At 47.7% G+C, this 27879-nt stretch overlaps 1 protein-coding gene and 1 long non-coding RNA gene across 29 annotated transcripts in view; both read left to right on the top strand.

Moving 5' to 3' along the window:
* The window catches only part of LOC149917153 (rho GTPase-activating protein 32-like), a 36179-nt gene extending 14742 nt beyond the window's left edge, over window positions 1-21437 (top strand). For 5 of the 28 annotated variants that reach the window (XM_090143383.1, XM_090143376.1, XM_090143402.1 and 2 more), the window contains 16 exons: window positions 28-170; window positions 477-774; window positions 1567-1712; window positions 1903-3112; window positions 4288-5089; window positions 5190-5513; window positions 5820-6117; window positions 6910-7055; window positions 7246-8455; window positions 9631-10432; window positions 10533-10856; window positions 11163-11460; window positions 12253-12398; window positions 12589-13798; window positions 16799-18307; window positions 21078-21437. The gene's annotated coding sequence lies outside the window, so the exon portion shown is untranslated. The other 23 variants (XM_090143385.1, XM_090143379.1, XM_090143384.1 and 20 more) reach the window with 23 other exon arrangements.
* A 4790-nt stretch (window positions 21438-26227) lies between these two features.
* LOC149917152 (uncharacterized) lies at window positions 26228-27631 on the top strand. The gene is made up of 3 exons (XR_016467960.1): window positions 26228-26299; window positions 26436-26573; window positions 27209-27631. It is a non-coding gene; the product is annotated as an uncharacterized LOC149917152 (long non-coding RNA).
* Window positions 27632-27879: the final 248 nt, after the last annotated feature.

Here is a 27879-nt window from a genome sequence, read left to right as displayed (position 1 = left end):
TCATTCTTAGTGCTTGCTTTTGCTCAGGAGCGTGGGTGGTGAGCCTTATGAACCAGTGCCTGCAGATGGGGTTTGTGGAGAAAGAGGTCCTGCAGGCCTTGTGTGACACCCATGGAGCTATAGTGAGGCTGCATCAGTGTAAAACGCCAGAAATCCCCAGAGGTGTGAAGGTGAGCTGTGGGCACCAGTAACACAAGAGGGAATGTGCATGCTTGGGTTTGGATGCTTCTGTGTGTTTTAAGTGACTGTGATACCACTGCTCAGTCAGTTTGAGTGTGTGGAACAAGTGTGACATCCTCTTTGACTGAGTCCTGTGAAAGGAGTCCTATGAATTTGAGGTCTGACTTCAAGCCTGTGGGCATCATCCAGGAGTTGGGGAAGAGTACGAGGCAAGGAAAGTTGGGTAAGAGGATGAGGCTTCGGACCAGGAACCTCTTCCATCGGTGTTAACTCTTGTTGTTCTCTTTTTGGATTAGGAATCCATGTGGGTCTTTTTATGAAGAATAGCCTCGTTGTGCAGCTTATGAATTAATTCATTCACGCCTTTTAGCTGGTTTTCTTTCCTACATGAAGCTGCAATTGAAATGGACACTTTGTGATCTGATCCCCTCTGGCATGCTCAGATCAGCCAAGTTGGCAAGGTCTGGCACAGGCTCAGAGGCGAGGCCACAGCAGCTCTTCCGTTGTGACACACAGCAGGGACATAGAAGTGGAAGAAGGCCCCACAGCTGTACAGGGGAAATTCCACACAATCGTCAACTTTCCATCTGAAAGGTAAAGAGGACTTTGTTTTCCAGCAACCATCATCATTGTTTGGGTGGGTTGTGGTGTTGTTTTTTTTTTCCCCCATTATTTCTTGCGCCAAAACATGTGGAAGCTAAATTAAAGTAACGGTGCCTGAAGTGAATTGTTGCAGTGAATCTCTGCTCCCTTTGGACTCTGAGATTCAACTAACATATTCGGTTTAGCCACACGAGGCTGCCATTCCTTCCTTGCTGGGCACGCAGTCACGAGATGTATAAAGCCATGCTGACGTCTACCCTGGCCTGAGCTGGCTCTACCTTGAAACGTTGGGGTTTTCCAGCTGTCGGGGCCACATGCCTGAAACCAGTTCCGGTTCTCCTCTAAGCAGAGCTGTTGGTCAGACCTGCTGGCACTAGAAACTAAACTTGGCGGTGAGATGGGGCCGACGAGGTGTTGATGTCAGAGTCAGAGGTGCTTTTGAATTTCCTTTATGGCTGCACGGTTCCTCAGAAAGCAGTTACGCCTGCTGGCTCCAGAAGAGCCATCCCTTAGATGCTGTCCTGTACAGCCGCGGAGCCTTTGCTCACGTGCTCTGCATCTTGCTTGACACAGTTTAGGGGAATTTAGCCAGCAAGACTTCAGGGCTGAGCTATAGGAGTGGAACCATCCTCAACTGCTTGAAAGAGAGCGAGTTTCTAAGCTGTGCTTCAGCAGAAACCAGGCGGTGCCAGGAACAAGCAACTGTTGGCAAGAGCTCAGTGCAGCTCTTCCCTCACCCCGCACCACGCACGACTCACACCAGTCACTGTTTTCTCTCTCCAGACAACGTCCACCCAGCAAGATGAAGGAATCACCGGCTGGCAGTTGGCGTTCCTGCTTCAGCCTGCGGAAACCATCCTCTGTGGCCAAACGCCGACTGCAGCGCAGTCCCAGGGAGCCCTCAGAGACAGAAGTCGTGGTGCTGGCAGGTAAGGGTGCGAATCCAGCTTTCAAAGCCTTGCTTTTCAGCGACATAGAATTCATGCAATACAAGTGGACTTGTATCTCCTCCTAGCGTTCCAACCTATACCTAGCATCTTCAGATCACCCCTGATCAAGAGCCACTTTCATAATTCAGCTTGTGAAAGTTTGACACTAACCCCTGTGTATCCTTCCTAGGTGAATCGAGCCCTTGTCTACCCAGAAGAGCCGGGGCAAGTAGCGATGGTGCGCTGTGTGCTTCCATCGATGGAGGGCTCTTAGGAAGCACGAGTCACTGTGGTTCAGATGACAGCCTTCCACATAACAACAGCGATGGAGAGAAGGAGCTCATCCAAGTTCACGCCCTCATTTCTCCCGGCTGTGCTGAAGATGCTGACCTGAGCCTGCTGGACACCACAGTCACCAGCCTGGACTGTGACCCAGTGCCTTTGCAGTGCAGCCCAGCCCAAGCACAGTCCGAGTGCCCCGACAGCAGCACCTCCACGCAGGAGCAGGTCAGCGTCGCTGAGGAGAAGCCGAGCCTCTTGGAGGGGGACTTAGAATCAGGCCTCCAGCCCCAGGCACCGGGCAGCAGCACTGAGAGCTCTGAGCCACTCTCTCCGTGACAAGAGAGGATGAGTCCCATCTTTACCCTGGACCTCTCACGCCCTCCTGTCTTTTACATAATAATAAAAGCACGCTCGTGCTCAATCAACGCCTTGACTGCCTTCCGAGTCTTCATTCACAGAGACTGGGACGAATGCAACGAAGAGCAAGGCACTCCAGCTTGCAACGCGGTGGCTGTGGGGTGCGCGCAGCAGAGCTCTGGGTTTGTTCCCGTTCTGTCTGGCTTTGGGACGTCTGCAGCGAGAGCTCAGCTACCATCTGGTATGGTAGCAAATGATGTTTAGCATCCTGGATGCTGCTCGTGATAATCCCGAGCTTCCTGTCTGTGGCTTTGTGATGCTTCTCAGGGCTTTTTGATGCATTTCGAAGCCTCGGCTGCTCCCTAACGCCTCTCTCCTCCTGCCGTGCCCATTCCTGGCTCCCGACCTAGGAGCTGGCCGTGCAGACCTGTCGTCATCACGCTGCGGCAGGAGGAGCTCACCTTGAGCAGCATCTCCCTTGCCCCGCCCCCTGCCTCTGATTGGGCAGCGGCGGCGCCGCCCCGCCCCCGGGGTCTCCTTGGTCCGCGGTAGCTCCGCCGGCTGCCGTTGGCCGAGCCGCCGTGCGCGGGAGCGAGCGTTGGGAGCCGGCTGTCGGAGGCGCGGCTCTCCTCGCAGAGCGCCGCTCCTGCCGCCTGGGCCGCCCCGCAGGACAGCGCGGCGGCAGGCGGAGCTGTCCGGGCAGCACCGAGAGGGAAGCCGCGGCGCGACGGGAGCGAGTGCTGAGGACAGCTGTGCCGGAGGTGTGCGCGAGAACGGTCCCGGGACGGGGAGGGGGGCCGTGCGGGGCTCCAGGAAGCTGCAGGGAGGCGACGGGGGGGGATCTAGCGAGATCCGAGGCTGTAGGCGGCTGCGAGGGGGTGTGGGGGTTCTGGGGAGCTGGATGATCGTTGTGGTCCTTTTCAGCCCCCCTGCCGTTCTGTGGTTCTGGTAAATGCTGTGGAAAGTGAAAGTGGTGTTTCTGCATTGGATATTGAAAGGGGCAGTTGATCTAAAGAAGTGAGCTGTAGCACGTCCTTAGAAATAGCTGATGTGCAAAGTAAGAATACCGTATACTGTGGAAAGTGAAAGTGTTGTTTCTGCACTGAACATTGAAAAAGGGCAATTGATCTAAAGAATGAAGCTGTCACATATCCTTAGAAATAGCTGACGTGGACAGGAAGATTACCATATGCATATAGGTAACATATTTTAGAGACATAGTTACCGAATTACGTGACCAATTCTTTCTCCCAAAGCTGCAACAGACTTTAAATGTTCTAAACAATGTGGGTATAGTATTCTGACCTGGGAAACGTACTGTAAGGTTGTTGATTAGGCCAGCAGAAGTGAAGTCCATTGAACAAACTCTCAAGGAGTCGGGGCCTTTACACAAAGCAGAACTGTCCCACTCTGTGGGAACGTTAGGATGCCGTAGGCAGGCTCCAAGATACTGCCCTCTGTCCTCCTTCCAAGCTTATCTCTAAGCAAGGACAGACGGATGACCTGAACAATGACCCAGGGCAAAGGGCACAAATGCTGGGGGGTAATGAAGCAGTTAAGAGGTTATGTCTATGTTGTAAAGCAGACATCCAAAAGTTACGACCAGATGTTTGTTAAGAAAGCAGTTGTTAGAAGGCAGTCGACCAATTAAGATATATGTGGTTGGGTGGTAAGGATTTGTGTTTACTTGGTATTGGTACGATTAGTGAAGCGTTGCGAAAGAGTGTGAACCTGCAGTACTCAGCCAGTGAGGAGCCGGGGAGAAAGAGATAAGGGTCGGGCAGTAGGGGATAAAAGATGTAACACTGTTTTCTCTGCGCTCTCCTGCTTGCAGGAGGCCCGCCATTGCAATTGGGAATAAAGATAGATACAAAGATCAGAGAACCGTCCTGGAAAACTATTTGGCTATTTCCAACAACGCTTATAAATATCTTAGATGTGGGAGTCAAAAGGACACGGCTGCAATCTTTTCAGCGATCTGTGGTGACAGAAGAAGGGGAAATGGCCATAAACTGGAGCACAGGAAGTTCTGCACCAAAATGCAAAGGAACTTCTTCACGGCGAGGATGACGGAGCGCTGGAACGGGCTGCCCAGGGAGGCTGTGGATTCTCCTTCTCTGGAGATATTCCAGGCCCTCCTGGGCGCCCTTCCTGTGCTGCCTACTCTAGGGAGCCCGTTTTGCAGGGGGCTTGGGCTCAGTGATCTCTGGAGCTCCCTTGCAACCCCAGTTTTGTGATTCTGTGATTTTATTCATTGCTGCTTGCAGCAATGCAGCGTTTCAGATGAGAGAAAAGCACGGCGGGCGTAAACTGGGTTTCTGTGGTTGGTAAAGCTGTGCTGAGAACTGGGCTGACTACTGCACCTGGAAATGTGTGCAAAGTCTGCAGACACAGAAGAATAACTTTTCCTTGCAGGTTGGGCTTGTCTAAGGTAGGTGATTGCTAGGTGAGCTTGTGCTTTAAAGCATCAAGTTGTATAAATAAGGAAACTTTAAAAGCAAGATTGCCAGTTCTTTTTTACCTAGGTGATTTTTTGCAAGGAGAGATTTGAAATGCTGCTTGCTAATGGAAGATGGAGAGAGGAGAATCAAGTCAAAGGCATGCTGTGCATAGCCACCACGTAGCATCTGCGCCGCTCTCCCCCTGCACAAAGGAGGAGCAGCTCAGCAAGCTTGGCCTGGGCCATGGAAGGGAGCATACAAACATCTGGACCAACCCCAACGGAGCGGGTTCTGCAGGTTGGTTGTCTTCTGCTGTTTGTCTCCCATCCTGTTGCTCAGGGGTAGACGTGTTCTTGATCAGTGCTAATAGGAAACTTTCATGACATTTTTGTTTCAGCTGTCCCAATGCTTTGATCCCTTGCTGCTGGGATGGGGCGATTGCAGAATGACAATGTCCAGTCAGATGTTGGGGATGAGTCTACGCACCGGGGTATGTCTGGCAGGACTGAGGCTTGGGGACCAGGCCAGGTCAAATCCAGTGCACTTTGCTCTCATTCTTAGTGCTTGCTTTTGCTCAGGAGCGTGGGTGGTGAGCCTTATGAACCAGTGCCTGCAGATGGGGTTTGTGGAGAAAGAGGTCCTGCAGGCCTTGTGTGACACCCATGGAGCTATAGTGAGGCTGCATCAGTGTAAAACGCCAGAAATCCCCAGAGGTGTGAAGGTGAGCTGTGGGCACCAGTAACACAAGAGGGAATGTGCATGCTTGGGTTTGGATGCTTCTGTGTGTTTTAAGTGACTGTGATACCACTGCTCAGTCAGTTTGAGTGTGTGGAACAAGTGTGACATCCTCTTTGACTGAGTCCTGTGAAAGGAGTCCTATGAATTTGAGGTCTGACTTCAAGCCTGTGGGCATCATCCAGGAGTTGGGGAAGAGTACGAGGCAAGGAAAGTTGGGTAAGAGGATGAGGCTTCGGACCAGGAACCTCTTCCATCGGTGTTAACTCTTGTTGTTCTCTTTTTGGATTAGGAATCCATGTGGGTCTTTTTATGAAGAATAGCCTCGTTGTGCAGCTTATGAATTAATTCATTCACGCCTTTTAGCTGGTTTTCTTTCCTACATGAAGCTGCAATTGAAATGGACACTTTGTGATCTGATCCCCTCTGGCATGCTCAGATCAGCCAAGTTGGCAAGGTCTGGCACAGGCTCAGAGGCGAGGCCACAGCAGCTCTTCCGTTGTGACACACAGCAGGGACATAGAAGTGGAAGAAGGCCCCACAGCTGTACAGGGGAAATTCCACACAATCGTCAACTTTCCATCTGAAAGGTAAAGAGGACTTTGTTTTCCAGCAACCGTCATCATTGTTTGGGTGGGTTGTGGTGTTGTTTTTTTTTTCCCCCATTATTTCTTGCGCCAAAACATGTGGAAGCTAAATTAAAGTAACGGTGCCTGAAGTGAATTGTTGCAGTGAATCTCTGCTCCCTTTGGACTCTGAGATTCAACTAACATATTCGGTTTAGCCACACGAGGCTGCCATTCCTTCCTTGCTGGGCACGCAGTCACGAGATGTATAAAGCCATGCTGACGTCTACCCTGGCCTGAGCTGGCTCTACCTTGAAACGTTGGGGTTTTCCAGCTGTCGGGGCCACATGCCTGAAACCAGTTCCGGTTCTCCTCTAAGCAGAGCTGTTGGTCAGACCTGCTGGCACTAGAAACTAAACTTGGCGGTGAGATGGGGCCGACGAGGTGTTGATGTCAGAGTCAGAGGTGCTTTTGAATTTCCTTTATGGCTGCACGGTTCCTCAGAAAGCAGTTACGCCTGCTGGCTCCAGAAGAGCCATCCCTTAGATGCTGTCCTGTACAGCCGCGGAGCCTTTGCTCACGTGCTCTGCATCTTGCTTGACACAGTTTAGGGGAATTTAGCCAGCAAGACTTCAGGGCTGAGCTATAGGAGTGGAACCATCCTCAACTGCTTGAAAGAGAGCGAGTTTCTAAGCTGTGCTTCAGCAGAAACCAGGCGGTGCCAGGAACAAGCAACTGTTGGCAAGAGCTCAGTGCAGCTCTTCCCTCACCCCGCACCACGCACGACTCACACCAGTCACTGTTTTCTCTCTCCAGACAGCGTCCACCCAGCAAGATGAAGGAATCACCAGCTGGCAGTTGGCGTTCCTGCTTCAGCCTGCGGAAACCATCCTCTGTGGCCAAACGCCGACTGCAGCGCAGTCCCAGGGAGCCCTCAGAGACAGAAGTCGTGGTGCTGGCAGGTAAGGGTGCGAATCCAGCTTTCAAAGCCTTGCTTTTCAGCGACATAGAATTCATGCAATACAAGTGGACTTGTATCTCCTCCTAGCGTTCCAACCTATACCTAGCATCTTCAGATCACCCCTGATCAAGAGCCACTTTCATAATTCAGCTTGTGAAAGTTTGACACTAACCCCTGTGTATCCTTCCTAGGTGAATCGAGCCCTTGTCTACCCAGAAGAGCCGGGGCAAGTAGCGATGGTGCGCTGTGTGCTTCCATCGATGGAGGGCTCTTAGGAAGCACGAGTCACTGTGGTTCAGATGACAGCCTTCCACATAACAACAGCGATGGAGAGAAGGAGCTCATCCAAGTTCACGCCCTCATTTCTCCCGGCTGTGCTGAAGATGCTGACCTGAGCCTGCTGGACACCACAGTCACCAGCCTGGACTGTGACCCAGTGCCTTTGCAGTGCAGCCCAGCCCAAGCACAGTCCGAGTGCCCCGACAGCAGCACCTCCACGCAGGAGCAGGTCAGCGTCGCTGAGGAGAAGCCGAGCCTCTTGGAGGGGGACTTAGAATCAGGCCTCCAGCCCCAGGCACCGGGCAGCAGCACTGAGAGCTCTGAGCCACTCTCTCCGTGACAAGAGAGGATGAGTCCCATCTTTACCCTGGACCTCTCACGCCCTCCTGTCTTTTACATAATAATAAAAGCACGCTCGTGCTCAATCAACGCCTTGACTGCCTTCCGAGTCTTCATTCACAGAGACTGGGACGAATGCAACGAAGAGCAAGGCACTCCAGCTTGCAACGCGGTGGCTGTGGGGTGCGCGCAGCAGAGCTCTGGGTTTGTTCCCGTTCTGTCTGGCTTTGGGACGTCTGCAGCGAGAGCTCAGCTACCATCTGGTATGGTAGCAAATGATGTTTAGCATCCTGGATGCTGCTCGTGATAATCCCGAGCTTCCTGTCTGTGGCTTTGTGATGCTTCTCAGGGCTTTTTGATGCATTTCGAAGCCTCGGCTGCTCCCTAACGCCTCTCTCCTCCTGCCGTGCCCATTCCTGGCTCCCGACCTAGGAGCTGGCCGTGCAGACCTGTCGTCATCACGCTGCGGCAGGAGGAGCTCACCTTGAGCAGCATCTCCCTTGCCCCGCCCCCTGCCTCTGATTGGGCAGCGGCGGCGCCGCCCCGCCCCCGGGGTCTCCTTGGTCCGCGGTAGCTCCGCCGGCTGCCGTTGGCCGAGCCGCCGTGCGCGGGAGCGAGCGTTGGGAGCCGGCTGTCGGAGGCGCGGCTCTCCTCGCAGAGCGCCGCTCCTGCCGCCTGGGCCGCCCCGCAGGACAGCGCGGCGGCAGGCGGAGCTGTCCGGGCAGCACCGAGAGGGAAGCCGCGGCGCGACGGGAGCGAGTGCTGAGGACAGCTGTGCCGGAGGTGTGCGCGAGAACGGTCCCGGGACGGGGAGGGGGGCCGTGCGGGGCTCCAGGAAGCTGCAGGGAGGCGACGGGGGGGGATCTAGCGAGATCCGAGGCTGTAGGCGGCTGCGAGGGGGTGTGGGGGTTCTGGGGAGCTGGATGATCGTTGTGGTCCTTTTCAGCCCCCCTGCCGTTCTGTGGTTCTGGTAAATGCTGTGGAAAGTGAAAGTGGTGTTTCTGCATTGGATATTGAAAGGGGCAGTTGATCTAAAGAAGTGAGCTGTAGCACGTCCTTAGAAATAGCTGATGTGCAAAGTAAGAATACCGTATACTGTGGAAAGTGAAAGTGTTGTTTCTGCACTGAACATTGAAAAAGGGCAATTGATCTAAAGAATGAAGCTGTCACATATCCTTAGAAATAGCTGACGTGGACAGGAAGATTACCATATGCATATAGGTAACATATTTTAGAGACATAGTTACCGAATTACGTGACCAATTCTTTCTCCCAAAGCTGCAACAGACTTTAAATGTTCTAAACAATGTGGGTATAGTATTCTGACCTGGGAAACGTACTGTAAGGTTGTTGATTAGGCCAGCAGAAGTGAAGTCCATTGAACAAACTCTCAAGGAGTCGGGGCCTTTACACAAAGCAGAACTGTCCCACTCTGTGGGAACGTTAGGATGCCGTAGGCAGGCTCCAAGATACTGCCCTCTGTCCTCCTTCCAAGCTTATCTCTAAGCAAGGACAGACGGATGACCTGAACAATGACCCAGGGCAAAGGGCACAAATGCTGGGGGGTAATGAAGCAGTTAAGAGGTTATGTCTATGTTGTAAAGCAGACATCCAAAAGTTACGACCAGATGTTTGTTAAGAAAGCAGTTGTTAGAAGGCAGTCGACCAATTAAGATATATGTGGTTGGGTGGTAAGGATTTGTGTTTACTTGGTATTGGTACGATTAGTGAAGCGTTGCGAAAGAGTGTGAACCTGCAGTACTCAGCCAGTGAGGAGCCGGGGAGAAAGAGATAAGGGTCGGGCAGTAGGGGATAAAAGATGTAACACTGTTTTCTCTGCGCTCTCCTGCTTGCAGGAGGCCCGCCATTGCAATTGGGAATAAAGATAGATACAAAGATCAGAGAACCGTCCTGGAAAACTATTTGGCTATTTCCAACAACGCTTATAAATATCTTAGATGTGGGAGTCAAAAGGACACGGCTGCAATCTTTTCAGCGATCTGTGGTGACAGAAGAAGGGGAAATGGCCATAAACTGGAGCACAGGAAGTTCTGCACCAAAATGCAAAGGAACTTCTTCACGGCGAGGATGACGGAGCGCTGGAACGGGCTGCCCAGGGAGGCTGTGGATTCTCCTTCTCTGGAGATATTCCAGGCCCTCCTGGGCGCCCTTCCTGTGCTGCCTACTCTAGGGAGCCCGTTTTGCAGGGGGCTTGGGCTCAGTGATCTCTGGAGCTCCCTTGCAACCCCAGTTTTGTGATTCTGTGATTTTATTCATTGCTGCTTGCAGCAATGCAGCGTTTCAGATGAGAGAAAAGCACGGCGGGCGTAAACTGGGTTTCTGTGGTTGGTAAAGCTGTGCTGAGAACTGGGCTGACTACTGCACCTGGAAATGTGTGCAAAGTCTGCAGACACAGAAGAATAACTTTTCCTTGCAGGTTGGGCTTGTCTAAGGTAGGTGATTGCTAGGTGAGCTTGTGCTTTAAAGCATCAAGTTGTATAAATAAGGAAACTTTAAAAGCAAGATTGCCAGTTCTTTTTTACCTAGGTGATTTTTTGCAAGGAGAGATTTGAAATGCTGCTTGCTAATGGAAGATGGAGAGAGGAGAATCAAGTCAAAGGCATGCTGTGCATAGCCACCACGTAGCATCTGCGCCGCTCTCCCCCTGCACAAAGGAGGAGCAGCTCAGCAAGCTTGGCCTGGGCCATGGAAGGGAGCATACAAACATCTGGACCAACCCCAACGGAGCGGGTTCTGCAGGTTGGTTGTCTTCTGCTGTTTGTCTCCCATCCTGTTGCTCAGGGGTAGACGTGTTCTTGATCAGTGCTAATAGGAAACTTTCATGACATTTTTGTTTCAGCTGTCCCAATGCTTTGATCCCTTGCTGCTGGGATGGGGCGATTGCAGAATGACAATGTCCAGTCAGATGTTGGGGATGAGTCTACGCACCGGGGTATGTCTGGCAGGACTGAGGCTTGGGGACCAGGCCAGGTCAAATCCAGTGCACTTTGCTCTCATTCTTAGTGCTTGCTTTTGCTCAGGAGCGTGGGTGGTGAGCCTTATGAACCAGTGCCTGCAGATGGGGTTTGTGGAGAAAGAGGTCCTGCAGGCCTTGTGTGACACCCATGGAGCTATAGTGAGGCTGCATCAGTGTAAAACGCCAGAAATCCCCAGAGGTGTGAAGGTGAGCTGTGGGCACCAGTAACACAAGAGGGAATGTGCATGCTTGGGTTTGGATGCTTCTGTGTGTTTTAAGTGACTGTGATACCACTGCTCAGTCAGTTTGAGTGTGTGGAACAAGTGTGACATCCTCTTTGACTGAGTCCTGTGAAAGGAGTCCTATGAATTTGAGGTCTGACTTCAAGCCTGTGGGCATCATCCAGGAGTTGGGGAAGAGTACGAGGCAAGGAAAGTTGGGTAAGAGGATGAGGCTTCGGACCAGGAACCTCTTCCATCGGTGTTAACTCTTGTTGTTCTCTTTTTGGATTAGGAATCCATGTGGGTCTTTTTATGAAGAATAGCCTCGTTGTGCAGCTTATGAATTAATTCATTCACGCCTTTTAGCTGGTTTTCTTTCCTACATGAAGCTGCAATTGAAATGGACACTTTGTGATCTGATCCCCTCTGGCATGCTCAGATCAGCCAAGTTGGCAAGGTCTGGCACAGGCTCAGAGGCGAGGCCACAGCAGCTCTTCCGTTGTGACACACAGCAGGGACATAGAAGTGGAAGAAGGCCCCACAGCTGTACAGGGGAAATTCCACACAATCGTCAACTTTCCATCTGAAAGGTAAAGAGGACTTTGTTTTCCAGCAACCGTCATCATTGTTTGGGTGGGTTGTGGTGTTGTTTTTTTTTTCCCCCATTATTTCTTGCGCCAAAACATGTGGAAGCTAAATTAAAGTAACGGTGCCTGAAGTGAATTGTTGCAGTGAATCTCTGCTCCCTTTGGACTCTGAGATTCAACTAACATATTCGGTTTAGCCACACGAGGCTGCCATTCCTTCCTTGCTGGGCACGCAGTCACGAGATGTATAAAGCCATGCTGACGTCTACCCTGGCCTGAGCTGGCTCTACCTTGAAACGTTGGGGTTTTCCAGCTGTCGGGGCCACATGCCTGAAACCAGTTCCGGTTCTCCTCTAAGCAGAGCTGTTGGTCAGACCTGCTGGCACTAGAAACTAAACTTGGCGGTGAGATGGGGCCGACGAGGTGTTGATGTCAGAGTCAGAGGTGCTTTTGAATTTCCTTTATGGCTGCACGGTTCCTCAGAAAGCAGTTACGCCTGCTGGCTCCAGAAGAGCCATCCCTTAGATGCTGTCCTGTACAGCCGCGGAGCCTTTGCTCACGTGCTCTGCATCTTGCTTGACACAGTTTAGGGGAATTTAGCCAGCAAGACTTCAGGGCTGAGCTATAGGAGTGGAACCATCCTCAACTGCTTGAAAGAGAGCGAGTTTCTAAGCTGTGCTTCAGCAGAAACCAGGCGGTGCCAGGAACAAGCAACTGTTGGCAAGAGCTCAGTGCAGCTCTTCCCTCACCCCGCACCACGCACGACTCACACCAGTCACTGTTTTCTCTCTCCAGACAGCGTCCACCCAGCAAGATGAAGGAATCACCAGCTGGCAGTTGGCGTTCCTGCTTCAGCCTGCGGAAACCATCCTCTGTGGCCAAACGCCGACTGCAGCGCAGTCCCAGGGAGCCCTCAGAGACAGAAGTCGTGGTGCTGGCAGGTAAGGGTGCGAATCCAGCTTTCAAAGCCTTGCTTTTCAGCGACATAGAATTCATGCAATACAAGTGGACTTGTATCTCCTCCTAGCGTTCCAACCTATACCTAGCATCTTCAGATCACCCCTGATCAAGAGCCACTTTCATAATTCAGCTTGTGAAAGTTTGACACTAACCCCTGTGTATCCTTCCTAGGTGAATCGAGCCCTTGTCTACCCAGAAGAGCCGGGGCAAGTAGCGATGGTGCGCTGTGTGCTTCCATCGATGGAGGGCTCTTAGGAAGCACGAGTCACTGTGGTTCAGATGACAGCCTTCCACATAACAACAGCGATGGAGAGAAGGAGCTCATCCAAGTTCACGCCCTCATTTCTCCCGGCTGTGCTGAAGATGCTGACCTGAGCCTGCTGGACACCACAGTCACCAGCCTGGACTGTGACCCAGTGCCTTTGCAGTGCAGCCCAGCCCAAGCACAGTCCGAGTGCCCCGACAGCAGCACCTCCACGCAGGAGCAGGTCAGCGTCGCTGAGGAGAAGCCGAGCCTCTTGGAGGGGGACTTAGAATCAGGCCTCCAGCCCAAGGCACCGGGCAGCAGCACTGAGAGCTCTGAGCCACTCTCTCCGTGACAAGAGAGGATGAGTCCCATCTTTACCCTGGACCTCTCACGCCCTCCTGTCTTTTACATAATAATAAAAGCACGCTCGTGCTCAATCAACGCCTTGACTGCCTTCCGAGTCTTCATTCACAGAGACTGGGACGAATGCAACGAAGAGCAAGGCACTCCAGCTTGCAACGCGGTGGCTGTGGGGTGCGCGCAGCAGAGCTCTGGGTTTGTTCCCGTTCTGTCTGGCTTTGGGACGTCTGCAGCGAGAGCTCAGCTACCATCTGGTATGGTAGCAAATGATGTTTAGCATCCTGGATGCTGCTCGTGATAATCCCGAGCTTCCTGTCTGTGGCTTTGTGATGCTTTTCAGGGCTTTTTGATGCATTTCGAAGCCTCGGCTGCTCCCTAACGCCTCTCTCCTCCTGCCGTGCCCATTCCTGGCTCCCGACCTAGGAGCTGGCCGTGCAGACCTGTCGTCATCACGCTGCGGCAGGAGGAGCTCACCTTGAGCAGCATCTCCCTTGCCCCGCCCCCTGCCTCTGATTGGGCAGCGGCGGCGCCGCCCCGCCCCCGGGGTCTCCTTGGTCCGCGGTAGCTCCGCCGGCTGCCGTTGGCCGAGCCGCCGTGCGCGGGAGCGAGCGTTGGGAGCCGGCTGTCGGAGGCGCGGCTCTCCTCGCAGAGCGCCGCTCCTGCCGCCTGGGCCGCCCCGCAGGACAGCGCGGCGGCAGCCGGAGCTGTCCGGGCAGCACCGAGAGGGAAGCCGCGGCGCGACGGGAGCGAGTGCTGAGGACAGCTGTGCCGGAGGTGTGCGGGAGAACGGTCCCGGGACGGGGAGGGGGGCCGTGCGGGGCTCCAGGAAGCTGCAGGGAGGCGACGGGGGGGGATCTAGCGAGATCCGAGGCTGTAGGCGGCTGCGAGGGGGTGTGGGGGTTCTGGGGAGCTGGATGATCGTTGTGGTCCTTTTCAGCCCCCCTGCCGTTCTGTGGTTCTGGTAAATGCTGCGGAAGGTGAAAGTGTTGTTTCTACACTGAACATTGAAAAGGGCAATTGATCTAAAGAATGAAGCTGTCACATATCCTTAGAAATAGCTGATGTGGACAGGAAGATTACCATATGCATATAGGTAACATATTTTAGAGACATAGTTACCGAATTACGTGACCAATTCTTTCTCCCAAAGCTGCAACAGACTTTAAATGTTCTAAACAATGTGGGTATAGTATTCTGACCTGGGAAACGTACTGTAAGGTTGTTGATTAGGCCAGCAGAAGTGAAGTCCATTGAACAAACTCTCAAGGAGTCGGGGCCTTTACACAAAGCAGAACTGTCCCACTCTGTGGGAACGTTAGGATGCCGTAGGCAGGCTCCAAGATACTGCCCTCTGTCCTCCTTCCAAGCTTATCTCTAAGCAAGGACAGGCGGATGATCCGAACAATGACCCAGTGTAAAAGGCACTAATACTAGGTGTAATGAAGCAGTTAAGAGGTTATGTCTATGTTGTAAAGCAGACATCCAAAAGTTATGACCAGATGTTTGTTAAGAAAGCAGTTGTTAGAAGGCAATTGACCAATTAAGATATTTGTGGTTGGGTGGTAAGGATTTGTGTTTTCTTGGTATTGGTACGATTAGTGAAGCGTTGCGAAAGAGTGTGAACCTGCAGTACTCAGCCAATGAAGAGCCAGAGAAGACAGAGATAAGGGTCGGGCAGTAGGGGATAAAAGATGTAACACTGTTTTCTCTGCGCTCTCCTGCTTCCAGGAGGCCCGCCATTACAAATAAAGATAGATATAAAGATCAGAGAACCGTCCTGGAAAATTATTTGGCTATTTCCAACAATGCTTATAAATATCTTAGAGAAAGCCTATTGCATATTTGTCCAAAGTACTAGACCCTGTATCTCGAGGTTGGCCTGAATGTGTCCAGGTGGTAGCAGCAAGTGTCCTATGGGTAGAAGAGAGTATGTGTGTACACTTTGGGGGTGTAAGGAGTAAATTGTTGAGACTTTGATAGTATGTGTTTGCCCCCCCAAAGAGATTGCTCCTCATTTTGAGTCATGATCATTTAAAAAAAAAAAAAAAAAAAAAGGAAATTAAGAAAAAAAAGGAATGAGGGCAGGAATCCACTCCTTGACCTCTTAGAAAAGCATGGTGCCAAATTTTCCCCCATAGAGATGAATTGGGCACAGAATAATTGGCCCAACTTAGAGGGAGTTGTGGATCATATAGATTCCCTCCACAAGCAAACTCGTATGGTGGAGGAAAAGGGAAAATCAATCACTTGTGCAGTTCCAGGAGCTGCTCTTACTGCTGCTGTAGAGATCCACAATGAACAGCACATGGCAGAAACCCAAATTATTCAGTCCTTGCAGGAATTGATTACAAAGACAAATCAGAAAACCTGGTGATCCTTCTCTGCCTTCTGATAGAAACTGGGCATGCATATGAAGAGACTGAAAGTGGGTATTCTGATGTTTGTATTGAGAAGGTCTCCCTATTCTGCTACAGAACTAGCCAAATAAAGGAAGGATTTTGGTTACACACCTAGGAAATCAGTATGTGTGGAAAGTGCCACTAACAGTGGGAGATCAGATCCTGTTGATTGAAAAGGAATCAGAGGGTTACTGGGGACCACCACTGGCAACCACTGTGCCCTGTGGTCCCTTACTCAAAGAGCTGATTATTGGGATGATTACTCCCCAGGACAACTAGTGTTGATTGATTTGCCCCACACTGGTCCTGTCCCTTTAACCCTCAGGGAGACTCTTAACAAATACATCTGAAAGGCTCAAGATGATCAGGAGGAAATGTACAAAATTAGCTATCTGGATTTCACCTACCTTCTAACTTTGCTTCACTTGGGACCAGGAAGTTTCATGTTTGTTTTGTTTTCTTTTCCAGTTATGCTTCCTCTAACCTTGGTTCCTTTGGAACTGGGAAGTTCTCTCTTGTTTTCCAAATGCTAACGAATGCTGATCCTATTTCTGTGCCTCACATGTTCCCTTCTCTCTCTGTTCCTTTCTCTGGGATCCCCATGGTATCATTAGTCACTGTTTTGGACAGGAATCTTCTTCAGATTAATTTTTGTAATTGCTTATGATGGCCTTATCACAGTCACTGGCTGCTCATGGGGCCATGCCCATATTTGCCATACTGGGCATATGGGACTGAATTCTAATTCTAACAGAGGCTTAACCCTTTCAACCATGGTTAAACACAGTGATTAAATGCATTCAGGGAATGAATGGGGCCAGGATAGTACTGGCTGATTGCCCCCAACTCCGGAGAGATGCAGGATAAAGAATAAAACTAGGGTGTCAGATTAACAAGTGATCTATGTGCATTGCTACACCCCTGCAGTTTTCCCTATCAGCACTGGGAACAAATCAGCAGTTATTATCTAGTGTATTATCTCAGTGGGAAAGAACTAATATAAAAAGTCCACCAGTTAATTGTAGATGCACTTGCCATAATTCAAATAATGTCTCCCTAGCTCTAAGTTGTGGAAGGTAAAAGAAATGCTTTACACACTGAATTTTGAAAGGTGATTTGGGACAATGCAAACAAATTTCAAAGAGAATTTTAATCTTGGTGACATCTAGTTAATTTTACTTGTGATCCTCTCACTAACTATGCCACAGCTTTTGTCCTAACAATATGCAATGTTTTGGTACATACCATATACCTAATAATTGTGCTGGGACTGAATCACAATGGAGTTGGTTTTTTTTTCCTGCAAAGAAGAAAGAATCCCAAATGCTTGTGGAGAAAGAAGATTCAGGGATTTCCTTTTCTTTCTCGCTAGCAGATCTTGATGCTCTCCTGTTCCTGCCTGTGGGCTGCTTGTCATGCCAGAGTCCTGCAGTCTCCAGAAGCTACCCCACATGGTACCAAAAGAGATCATGGACCTGGATTCAGCCATTCCTCATTCTCCCACTGCATGAGCTCTCATGGAGCAGCATGCTCCTCAAAAGTGGTCATGGTCATTTTGTGCAGTTACACAGTGTTTGTGTACTTATGTAGGAATGGAATGTTGTTTCTGCATTAGAACTAATAACGTGAGTATTTTATGTCGTTGTTTCTGCTCCCATCTTGTGTTGTTTGTCAGTACTAATAGCTCTTCTGTCTCTCCCAAATAGCATGGGTTTGTTCTTTTCTTTTTGGGTTCAGTATCATTTCTTGCCATTATGGAGTGTTTCTCTTCCTTTCCTTTGTTTTCCAGGCTGTTAATTGACTCCTCATTGGAGCTACAATGACCCAAACACAGACTACTATGCACTGACCAAGTGAGATGCAAAAAGAAGAGGTAGGCTCCAAAACAGGCTTCGGGTGAGTGCTGTGTATGACTTGTGGTTTCTAGAATGACACCTAAGTCTTACTAACCCGTGTTGTTTAGTATCTCGTGTGGAGGTTTCTTTTCTCCTTCCAGGACTGGAGACTCCAGATGCTATTGCCCTTCCTGATCTCTTTGGGTTGCAGTGTTAGACATGCCCACATGCTTTGAAGGGGTGATTCCTTCATCCTTATTAGAAGATCTTGTCTTGTGTTCAACAGGTAGCATTGGAGAACTGTGGCCCTCTGAGCCGTGTGAGGACAGTACTGAGGCTCTTGGTGGTTACAGCAGGAAACCAGAGCCATAGATGGGTGCCAAGATGCACTCCTTATTTTGTCCGACAAGCTATGTTGACCCCTGAGGCCACTCCCATGCTTGTAGAGGTCCTATATTCATGGCATTGGTTGTCCCTCGTGCTCACTTTGTGTTCACCAGATGTTCTTATTTTACACCATCTTCCCCACCATATACTTACAAGCAAGTGTTCCACTTGGTCTCCATATCTCTCTCTGGCCAGGCAGATGCGGTGTGCCAACAAAACAAAGCATGCAGACCCTGAGAAGAAAAAAAAACAGGAGAGAAGCTGTCCTGGGTGAGACAGGAGAAGTGTCCCTTGAAGGGATGCTCCACTGGCACTGCCTCTCACATCCGCCGCCTGGTTCCTTCTCTCTCCTTGTCTTCTAGGGCTCACAAAGTCCAAACGTACCCTGATGGAGTTCAACTCTAGCTTGACCAACACTCATCACGTCCACAGTAGCTGGCTTAGGCTCCCAATTACCAATGGGATGCCTGCGGCTTCTGCCACTCCTACCAAACATGGGTTTGTTCTTTTCTTTTTGGGTTTAATATCATTTCTTGCCGTTATGCAGTGTTTCTTGTTTCTCTTTTCTAGTGTTTCATGTTGTCAATCTGTGCCTCATTGGAGCTACAGCGACCCAAATGCTGACTGCTCTGCTTTGACCAAGTGAGATGCAAAAAGAAGAGGTAGGCTCCAAAACAGGCTTCCAGTGAGGGCCGTGTATGACTTGGGGTTTCTAGAGTTAACTTCTTCTTTTCCAGTTCTCTTTCGTGTTTTTTTTTTAATTTCCCCCCCTTTTTCTAATTTATTTTCATTTTCTAATTCGCTTTCTAATTGTAATGCTTTCCTTTTCTCTGATTCCTTTTCCAGTTCCTTTTATTTTTTTCATTGCTGTTTCTGAATAATTTTCTAATTTGTTTTTTCCCTTTCTTTTCCTTTTTACCTTTTTCTTTTTTCTCCTTTTCATTTTCTAATTCTTTTATATCCTTTTCTACTTCCTTTTATTTTTCTTTCTAATTTATTTTCTCAAGTCTTTTTCCAATTCTTTTTTGTTTTGAATTCTTTTTCTATTCCTCTAATTCTTTCTTTTGCTAATTCTGTTTCCAATTCTGTTTCCGTTTCCAATTTTCTTTCTTTTTCTTCATTATGTTCCTTTTCTTTGTCATATTCCTTTCCATATTTTTTTCTTCATCATATTACAATTCCCATTCCAATTCTCATTCCATTTCTTTTTCCTTTACCAATTATTTTTCCATTCCTTTTATTAAATCTCTCTTTTTCTCTTTCTAAATCTGTTTTTTCTTTCCTGTTCCTAATCTATTTTGTTTTTCTATTTTTTTTTCTAATTCTTTTCCTATTTCTTTTTCCTGTTGCAAGTCTTTTTCCTTTTTCTATTTCCTTTTTTTCTTTTTTGAATCCCAGTTCTTTTTCTAATTGTAGTTCTTGCGTTCTCTTTTTCTGGATAATTTTCCATTTTTTTTCCTATTTTCTTTGTCTAATTCTAATTATTTGTCTAGTTTTTTTTCTAAATTTCCTTTTTTTTCATTGTTTTTCTTTTTCCAATTCCTTTTCGTTTCCTTTTACCACTTCTCATTCTAACTTTAATTCTTCGTTTTCTTTTTATAATTCTTTGTTTTTTTTCTAATACTTGTTTCATTTTCTTTTCTCCTTTTCTAATGAATTCTCAAATTCTTTTTCTAATTCTTATTCTACTCCTTGTTTTTTTTCTTTCTCTAATTCTTTTTCCAACTCTTTTTTTTCTTTTTTCTATTTCAATTTTTTTTTATAACTCCAACTCTTTTTCTAATTGTAGTTCTTTTTCTTTTCCCCATTCCAAATCTTTTCCCCAATCCACATCCTTTTCATTTTCTCTATTTCAGTTTTTTTCTTTTACATTTTCTAATTCTTTTCTGATTCTTTTTTTAAATTTGTTTTCGATTTTTTCTGTCCTTTTCCTGAATCAGTTTCTTTTCTTTTTCTGATTCTAAATCTTTTTCTACTTCTCATTGTAATTCTTGATATTTTTCTATTTTTTTTCTTTATATTTTTCCTTTTTCTAATTCATTTTATTTTTCTCAATCTTTTTCTAATTATTTTTGTTTCCAGGTTTTTCTTTTTGCATTTTCAGTTTTTGCAGTTCTTTTTCCTTTTCCAATTATCATTCTAATTCTTTTTCTTTATCCATTGGTTTTTCTTTTTCTAATTCCTTTTCATATTCTTTCTCTTGCTCTAGTGCTTTTGTTTCCTTTCTCTTCTTTTTCATTTTCCAATTCTTTTTTCAGTTTTGATTCCATTTCCAGTTCTGTTTCCAATTCTTCATCTATTTTATTTTCCATTTATTTTTCTCAGTTCTTTTTTGTCCAATTCCTTTTCTTTTCATTTTCTTTTCCATATTCTTGTTTTTCTCTCTAATTCTATTTTTTCTAATTCTTTTCTTTTTTTATTCTTTTATTTTTCATAGTTCTATTTTTATCTTTTTCTAGACTTTTTCTCACTCGTTTTCCAATGGTTTTTTTTTATTTTTTCACTCTTTTTTCATTTTCTAATTCTAGTTCTTTTTCCAATTCTTTTTCTAATATTTTTTTAATTTTTTTTCTCATTTCCCAATTCTTTTTCCATTTTTTTTCTTTTTCCAATTCTAATCCTAATTCTTCTTCATTTTTCTTTTTCTAATTATTTTTCTCTTTCATTTTCTAATTCTATTTTCTTTTTCTGTTTCTAATTCTAATAATTTTTATAATTAGAATTCCCTTTTCCTTTTTCTTGTTTCTTTTCTATTTCTTACTCTTTCTAATTCTTTTTCATTCTTTTACTTTTTATCTTTTTCTAATTCTTAATTGTTTTCCTTAATTAGTTTTCTTTTCCTTTATCTTTTTGTAATTCTAATTTCAGTTCTTTTTTTCCTAATCCCAGTTTTTTCCACAACCTTTCCCAATTCTTCTTCTAGTTTATTTCCAATTCGTTTTCTATTTATTTTCCTAATTCCAATTATTTTGTCTTTTTCCTATTCCTGTTCTAATTCTTTTTTTTTCTAATAATTTTTCTTTTTATAATTCTAATTATTTCCTTTTCTATTTCCTCTTATTATTCTTTTTCTATTTCTTTTTCTACATCTTTTTTTTACTCTTTCCTTTTCCCTTTTTTCTTTTTCTTTTCCCCTTATTTTATTTTCTTTCTTTTTTTTCTTAATTTTCATCTTTTGTGAACCTGAAGTACTCAGGCAATGAGAAACCAGGGGAGGAGAAGGTAAGAGTCAGGTAATAGGGCATGAACAATGTCCTACTGATTCAGATTTCATTATTTGTGAAGAAAATACTACCAGTCTACAAGGGACTTATCCAGTTGGGTTGCATTGCCAGAATTCCAAACCTAAATAAACCGAAGGATGCCCAATTTTGTGGGTTTTCACTTGGTTTACTTGTATTGTCTGTGCAAATTCATGGTATCTTTGTACAGGTTTGTGGGTCTTCACTGGGCTTTGCAGAAGTCCGCCCTGGTTCACTGAAGACTTTACAGGATCACTGGTCTTCACTGAGGTTCCATGAAGTTCACATGGTTTTGTAAAATTTTGCACGGCTTCACTTCTGTTCACACTAGTTCACATATCTTCACTTTGGTTCAGTCAAGTCTGCACAATTTTGCTGGTCTTTGCTGCCTTAAAATTTTACTTCTTTACTTAGTCCCTGACAGTTTGCAGGTGGAATCTCAATTTCTGAGTCATCTAGTGCTGCTGCCACTTCCCCCACCTTTCCAGGGTATGTGCCTGCAATTAAAATATCTACACATGGATACAATTTCACATTCTAAGGCAGTGAAACTTTCTGTCAAAATTCAGTGAGGTGGCTTGAGCAATAGTGGGAGTCTGCTGAAGGTATATTGTATCCCCTCCTGCATGAAAACAGAGTTTCTTTATCCTCTTCCTGCAAGGAAACTGTAAAGAACATGTTTTTTACATTGAAAACTGCCATCCAAATAGGCTCCAAAGCCCATTTCACCTCATACTCCAGCCCCAAGCATTCAGTATTTCACGCCAAACTCCAGGTTCAAGTCCTTGCTAATTCACCCCAAATTGAGCTCCCAAAACCTCATTATTTCATCCCAAGTATCAGCCCCAAATCCTTACTATTTTCCCCCAAACTCTACTCCCAAACCCTACCTATTTCACCCCAAACATCAGCCCCAACACCCCAATGTCACCCCCCAAGGATGCTCCAGCATCACTCCCCCAGCGTAATTCCTTAATATCACCCCCCTGTCATCCCAACATCACCCACCAGCATCAACCCAACAATGTCACCCCCCAACATCACCACACTATCAACCCTCAGTGTCACTCCAACATTGTCATCCCCCAGTGTCACCCCAACGCTCTCACCCCACCATCAGTCATTCATGTTAAATCCCAGTGGTACTCCAACATCACCCCCAATGATGTCACCCCAGTGCTACTTGCTGATGTCAACCCTATTGATATCCCAACATCACTCCACCACAACCACAGTGTCACTTCCTCCAGCGTCGCTCTCTGAAATGTTAGATAATTCCATTAAGTGGGAAGCAGAATCTCCCTAAGCAGGTGTGCTATTACTATCTGACCCTTGAGAGATGGCAAGTCACCGAAGAGGAGAGAGAAGGAACATGCCAGCAGTAGATTCGATTGGCAGCACCAGCACGGCATCCCCCACTTCAAAGTGCACTTCCGTGCTTTCTCCTGCTTTCATTCTCCCCAGGGTCTGTAGGGTTTGTTCCGCTTGCATGCTGTACCCATGCGGCCAGCGTGTGATACAGAGCCCAAGTGGAACATCAACTTGCAAAACAAGTCTTTGCAAGAACAAGACCAAATGCCAAGGATAGCACTCTCCACAAAACATTTGCAGCCACAGCCACAAATATCAACTCCCTTAAAACTGCCAAAATACCTTATTCAATTCCAGGATCATTCTTCAGTCAGGGGCCTTTAGATCCCCAACATAACACCCCAACAACATCACCACCCAGCATTCACTCCCTGATGTCACTCCCTCCAGAAAAGCCCCAACATCACCCTTGTCACTAGAATGACACACCAGAAACATTCTCCAGTATCCCCAATGTCAGCCCCCAGTAATACTACAACATCACCCCAGTGTCACCCCCCCGTTGAACCCCCCCCCAGCAATAACCCAACCTCATCCCCCCAACATTACTCCCTAATATCACCCCACTGTCACAGCAGTGCCACCCCAGTGTCATTCCTTGTATCACCCCAACAACGTTCCCCCAGTATCACCCCAAGATGTCACCTCCAGTCATACTCATTACCTCTCAATGTCATTCCCCAAAACAAACCCAGTGTCACCCCAACAATTTCACCCCAGTAATGTCTCCCCCAACGTCACTCTTAACATCACCCCAGCGTCACCCCCACATCCCCCCAAAACATCACTCCTTGACGTTAAACCCTAGTAATACCCCAACATCAACCCACAACTTCATTCCCCAACATCAACCCAACATCACTTCCTCCAGTGATACCCCAACATCACCCCCAGTGTCACCCCCTAATATCATCCCTGTATCATCCCAATTTCACTCCAGTGTCACCCCCCAGCTTCACTTCCTGATGTCAATCCCAGCCACACCCCACCAGCACTCCCCAGTATCACTTCCAAACATCACCGCAGCGTCACTCCCTGTTGAAACCCCTCTTAGGGTAGGGATAGCCCAATATCCTTCCTAGTAATGTCACCCCAGCAATGTCACTCCTTGATGTTACCCCAAGTGATACCCCAACATCACCACCCAACGTCTCTCCCTTGTCACCCCAACAACATCACCCCAACGTCATTTCCTGATTCCTCCCTCACTTCCCTCCCAGCATCACCTCAATAATGTCACCCCCCCAACAACGTCACTCCTTCATCTCATCCCCCAGAGATACTCTAACATCACCCTACAGCATCACTACACAACGTCAACCCAGTTTCACCCCAGTGTCACACCAGTGTGCCCCCACCAGTGTCACCCCAACAGTGTAACCCCAATATCACTCCCTTATGTCACCCCCCAGTGAAACTCCAACACCATCCTAGTCTTATCGCAATGTAACCTCCCAGCTTCACTCCAACAATACTACTCAAAAAAACCCCAACATCACCCCCACCAATAATTATCTCCTGTAATGCTACAACATGATGGAAAATGCAACAACAATAGCAAAAAAGTAAGTCCTAGGTTGCAATAAGTGAGGACTTGCTTAAACACAGCAGCTGTAAACACAAAAACAAGGAACAAAATCTACTTAACTTTAGAAGACCTCAAGCAAGCAGGGACCTCCAGCAAAAGCTACTCATTCCTGCTGACAACACTTAAATGAGGCCTGGGAGGGGGTGGAGCCAGGATCCACCCCTTTCATCACTCAGGTGCGTTTCGTGCACCTGAGCTCCTCTGGTTTGTCCCTTCTCAATTATTGTTTCAAGCCACAACTTAGGGTTTCCACTACATTCCCCCCAACAATATCACTCCGACATCACTCCCTGATGTCCCCCCCATGATATTCCAACATCACCCCTCAGCATCACCCCCCCACATCATCCTAGCCCAATGTCACCCCAGTGTCACCCCAGTGTCACCAGCAGAGTCACCAATTTTAGAAAGTCAGGCAATTTTACCAATTGCCTTTGAGGACAGACTTGAATCAAAATATGCGTGCCATTGTTGCTCATCCACTGATAAAACTCCCCTTGCCAGACAGGCAGATCCAATCACCAGCTGGTTACTAGTCTTTTTTTTTTTTTGCTTCAGGCCTTATAGGAACAGTTAGGCCACAGCCTGAAGCAGTAATTGAGCACCTGGTGAAGGGTGTAGCCAGCCCTGTGAGCACAGGTGGAAGCAATTCACCTATGGGACCGGATAGGGCTGACCTTGGCTCCACCCCCTCCCTGACCACATTTAAGGGCTAGGAACAGTAAGGGCAGCATCTCTACCTGGGGGTTGTCTCCTTGGGAGTGAGTGCAGACCTTTGGAAAGTGGTGAGTGATTCATGCGTTATTGGTTGCTGCCGTGCCTTGTTACTGATGTTGCTGCCGTGCCTTGTTACTGATGTTGCTGCCGTGCCTTGTTACTGATGTTGCTGCCGTGCCTTGTTACTGATGTTGCTGCCGTGCCTTGTTACTGATGTTGCTGCCGTGCCTTGTTACTGATGTTGCTGCCGTGCCTTGTTACTGATGTTGCTGCCGTGCCTTGTTACTGATGTTGCTGCCGTGCCTTGTTACTGATGTTGCTGCCGTGCCTTGTTACTGATGTTGCTGCCGTGCCTTGTTACTGATGTTGCTGCCGTGCCTTGTTACTGATGTTGCTGCCGTGCCTTGTTACTGATGTTGCTGCCGTGCCTTGTTACTGATGTTGCTGCCGTGCCTTGTTACTGATGTTGCTGCCGTGCCTTGTTACTGATGTTGCTGCCGTGCCTTGTTACTGATGTTGCTGCCGTGCCTTGTTACTGATGTTGCTGCCGTGCCTTGTTACTGATGTTGCTGCCGTGCCTTGTTACTGATGTTGCTGCCGTGCCTTGTTACTGATGTTGCTGCCGTGCCTTGTTACTGATGTTGCTGCCGTGCCTTGTTACTGATGTTGCTGCCATCTTGACCGCTTTCATTGGGTGGAAACCATAGGGGCAGCATCTCTCCATGGAGTGTGGGGCGAGGTCTGGTCCTTGAGAAAGGGCGAGTGATTCCTTCTTATTTCAGGGCTGTGTTTTTTCCCATTTTGGGGGCTTCCTGACCTCATTTAAGTGCTGGCCCCTGTAAGGTCAGCGTTTATCTCTGTAGTCTGTTTCCTGTGGAGCATGGGGAAGTGTTGGTTCTTGGGAAGGGGGTAAGTGGTTTCTTTATTTCAGGGCTGTAATCTCTCTCTTTTCTTTTTTTTTTTTTTTTTTCCTCTAGTATCCGGACCACATTTTAAGGGGTGGAAGCCACAAGGGCAGCATCTCTACCTGGTGCAGCATCCTGGCGGCAGCTTCCCTTGGAGAGTGGGGTGAGTATTTGGAACGGGGCATGTAATTCCTTCTTTATTTCAGGGCTGTGAGCTCCACCTTTTTGGGGGGACCCCAAACTGGATTAGAGCAGCTGTATTTGCATGTTTGTCATCACAATGCCCTTTTTTCTTCTCTAAGGGAGATGAAGGTGTTATCTCCCTTTCTCTGATATGGTGATTGAAGGACTGACACATGTTTCTTTCTTTCATTGCTCCCTCATTTCTGGAATGCTTCAATCAGCCTCAGGATAATGCTGGTTAGCTGACTGAGCATTGCTGTTGTGGGAATGCCCAGAGCTAACGTCCTTTTCCATAAAGAGGTTCTTCATTCTCCAGGTCTTTTAAGCAAATCTTTCTGAGCTTGTTATCTTCTGGTTCCATCTCTGTTCACCATTTCATGGTTCTTATAGCATGATCTCCAACCTGGGGCTCCAAACATGGTTTGTGTGCACCTCTATCATCCCATTTCATGACTGTAGTTAAGAGTGTTATGCACTGCTTCCAAGCATACAAAGTTGTTTAAAGGCATTCTGTGCACCCTTACATGTAATAAATCAGCTGATCTCTTTTTTTTTTTTTTTTTTTTTTTTTTTTTAGCTTGATGGGGTTTAGGGATTGCTGGAGTTTGTCTCATCAGGGGTGTAAGCACTCTGAGATCTACTGAGCAGGTAACAGAGCATTCCAAGCCCCGTGTTTGTGCACTAGCTTGTATGCAGGCAGGTTTCTAATGGCTGTGGGAAGCTCACTTAGGGATCAAATGGGTTGCAGGCGGCTCACCTTTCTCTATGGGGTCTATTCTCCCAGCCTGCTGCACTACACGGCTGATGATAGAGTGAGGTGCTTCAGCCAGGACCTGAAGAACGCTCCCAGAATGTAGTGGCCATCTGCTTCATCCTCACTGTGCTTAATATGGTCTGCACCACTCAAGCATAGTGATAACAGGTATTCTGTTCCTATTTTGTCTGGTTCTCTCCCATATCTCCCTTACAAATTTGTCAATGGTAATGGATCCCAAGGCATTGTTCTCAGAGCACATTGTGACTGACCACCTTGGGATCCTACAGTCCTTTCTGTTTGAACAGCAGATCTGACTTCATCTTTATAGAAGGCCAAGGATTGTCCTCTTTTGGACCACTGTACTCAGCATCACCCCAGACATCTCCATCCTAATTGTCTGGAGATCCTATTAGTTTCCTAATCTCTATGACACCCAAACCCCCATCCCTCTTCCTTCCATCCCCTGTCCCCCATTCAATAGCTCTACAGCTCTGGTTCCCAACAGTGTGATGAAGTGAGGTCCCTGGTCTGCTGAATACTGGGACTGGTCCAGAGAGGCTCTGTGATACAGCTAGATCAGGTTGCCCAGAACCTGGCCCAGCCTCACCTTGGAAGGGACAAGGCATCCATCATGTGTCTGAGTAACCTGTTCCACTGTGTCACGACCCTCACAAGATTTTCTTTATATCTAACCTAAATTTTTTCTCATTCTTCCCTTTAGGTATTGAAAGGCTGTTACCAGGTCACCTTGGAGCCTTCACTTCTCCAGGCTGAACAGCCCCAATTTTCTCTCTTCATAGGAAAGGCATTCCATCCCTCGGTTCATATTTGTGGCTATTCTCTGGATGTACTCCAACAGCTCTATGTCTGTGTCCTACACTGCAGCCATCCAAATCCAGACACAGCACTCCAGGTGAGGCCTCACCAGCATAGGGCAGAGGGGCAGGATCATCTCCCTTTGCCTACTGACCACGCATCTTTGGGTGGAACCCAGCATACAGATAGCTTTCTGGGCTGGGAAGGTACATTGCTGAGTGCCCACTACTCAGCCTGTTGAGGTCTCTCTGGATGGTGTCCCATCCCTCTGGTGTGTCACTGCACCCCACAGCTCGGTGTCATTAGGGTGCACTTGACCCCCACTGTCAATGTCACTGATGAAGAGGCAATCCCAGATGTTTATACAAACTCGGCAAAGAACCGCTTGAGAGCAGCCCTGAAGAGAAGGACGTGTGGATCCCAGTAGATAAGAAGCTGGACATGAGCTAGCAGTGTGCACTTGCATCCTGGAAAGACAACTATATCCTGGGCTGCATTAAAAGAAGAACAGCCAGCAGAGAGAGGGAGGTGATTTTTTTTTTTTTTTTTTTTTTTTTTTTTTTTTCCCCCTCTACTCGGCTCTCATGAGGCACCATCTGCTTAACTGCGTCCAGGCCTGGAGCCCCCAGCACAGGAAGGACTTGGAACTCTCAGA

Source organism: Phasianus colchicus, chromosome 7 (genome assembly GCF_987193195.1).
Source record: "Phasianus colchicus chromosome 7, bPhaCol1.hap1.1, whole genome shotgun sequence".
Taxonomy (NCBI): domain Eukaryota; kingdom Metazoa; phylum Chordata; class Aves; order Galliformes; family Phasianidae; genus Phasianus; species Phasianus colchicus.
This window is presented reverse-complemented; position numbering and strand designations above follow the sequence as displayed.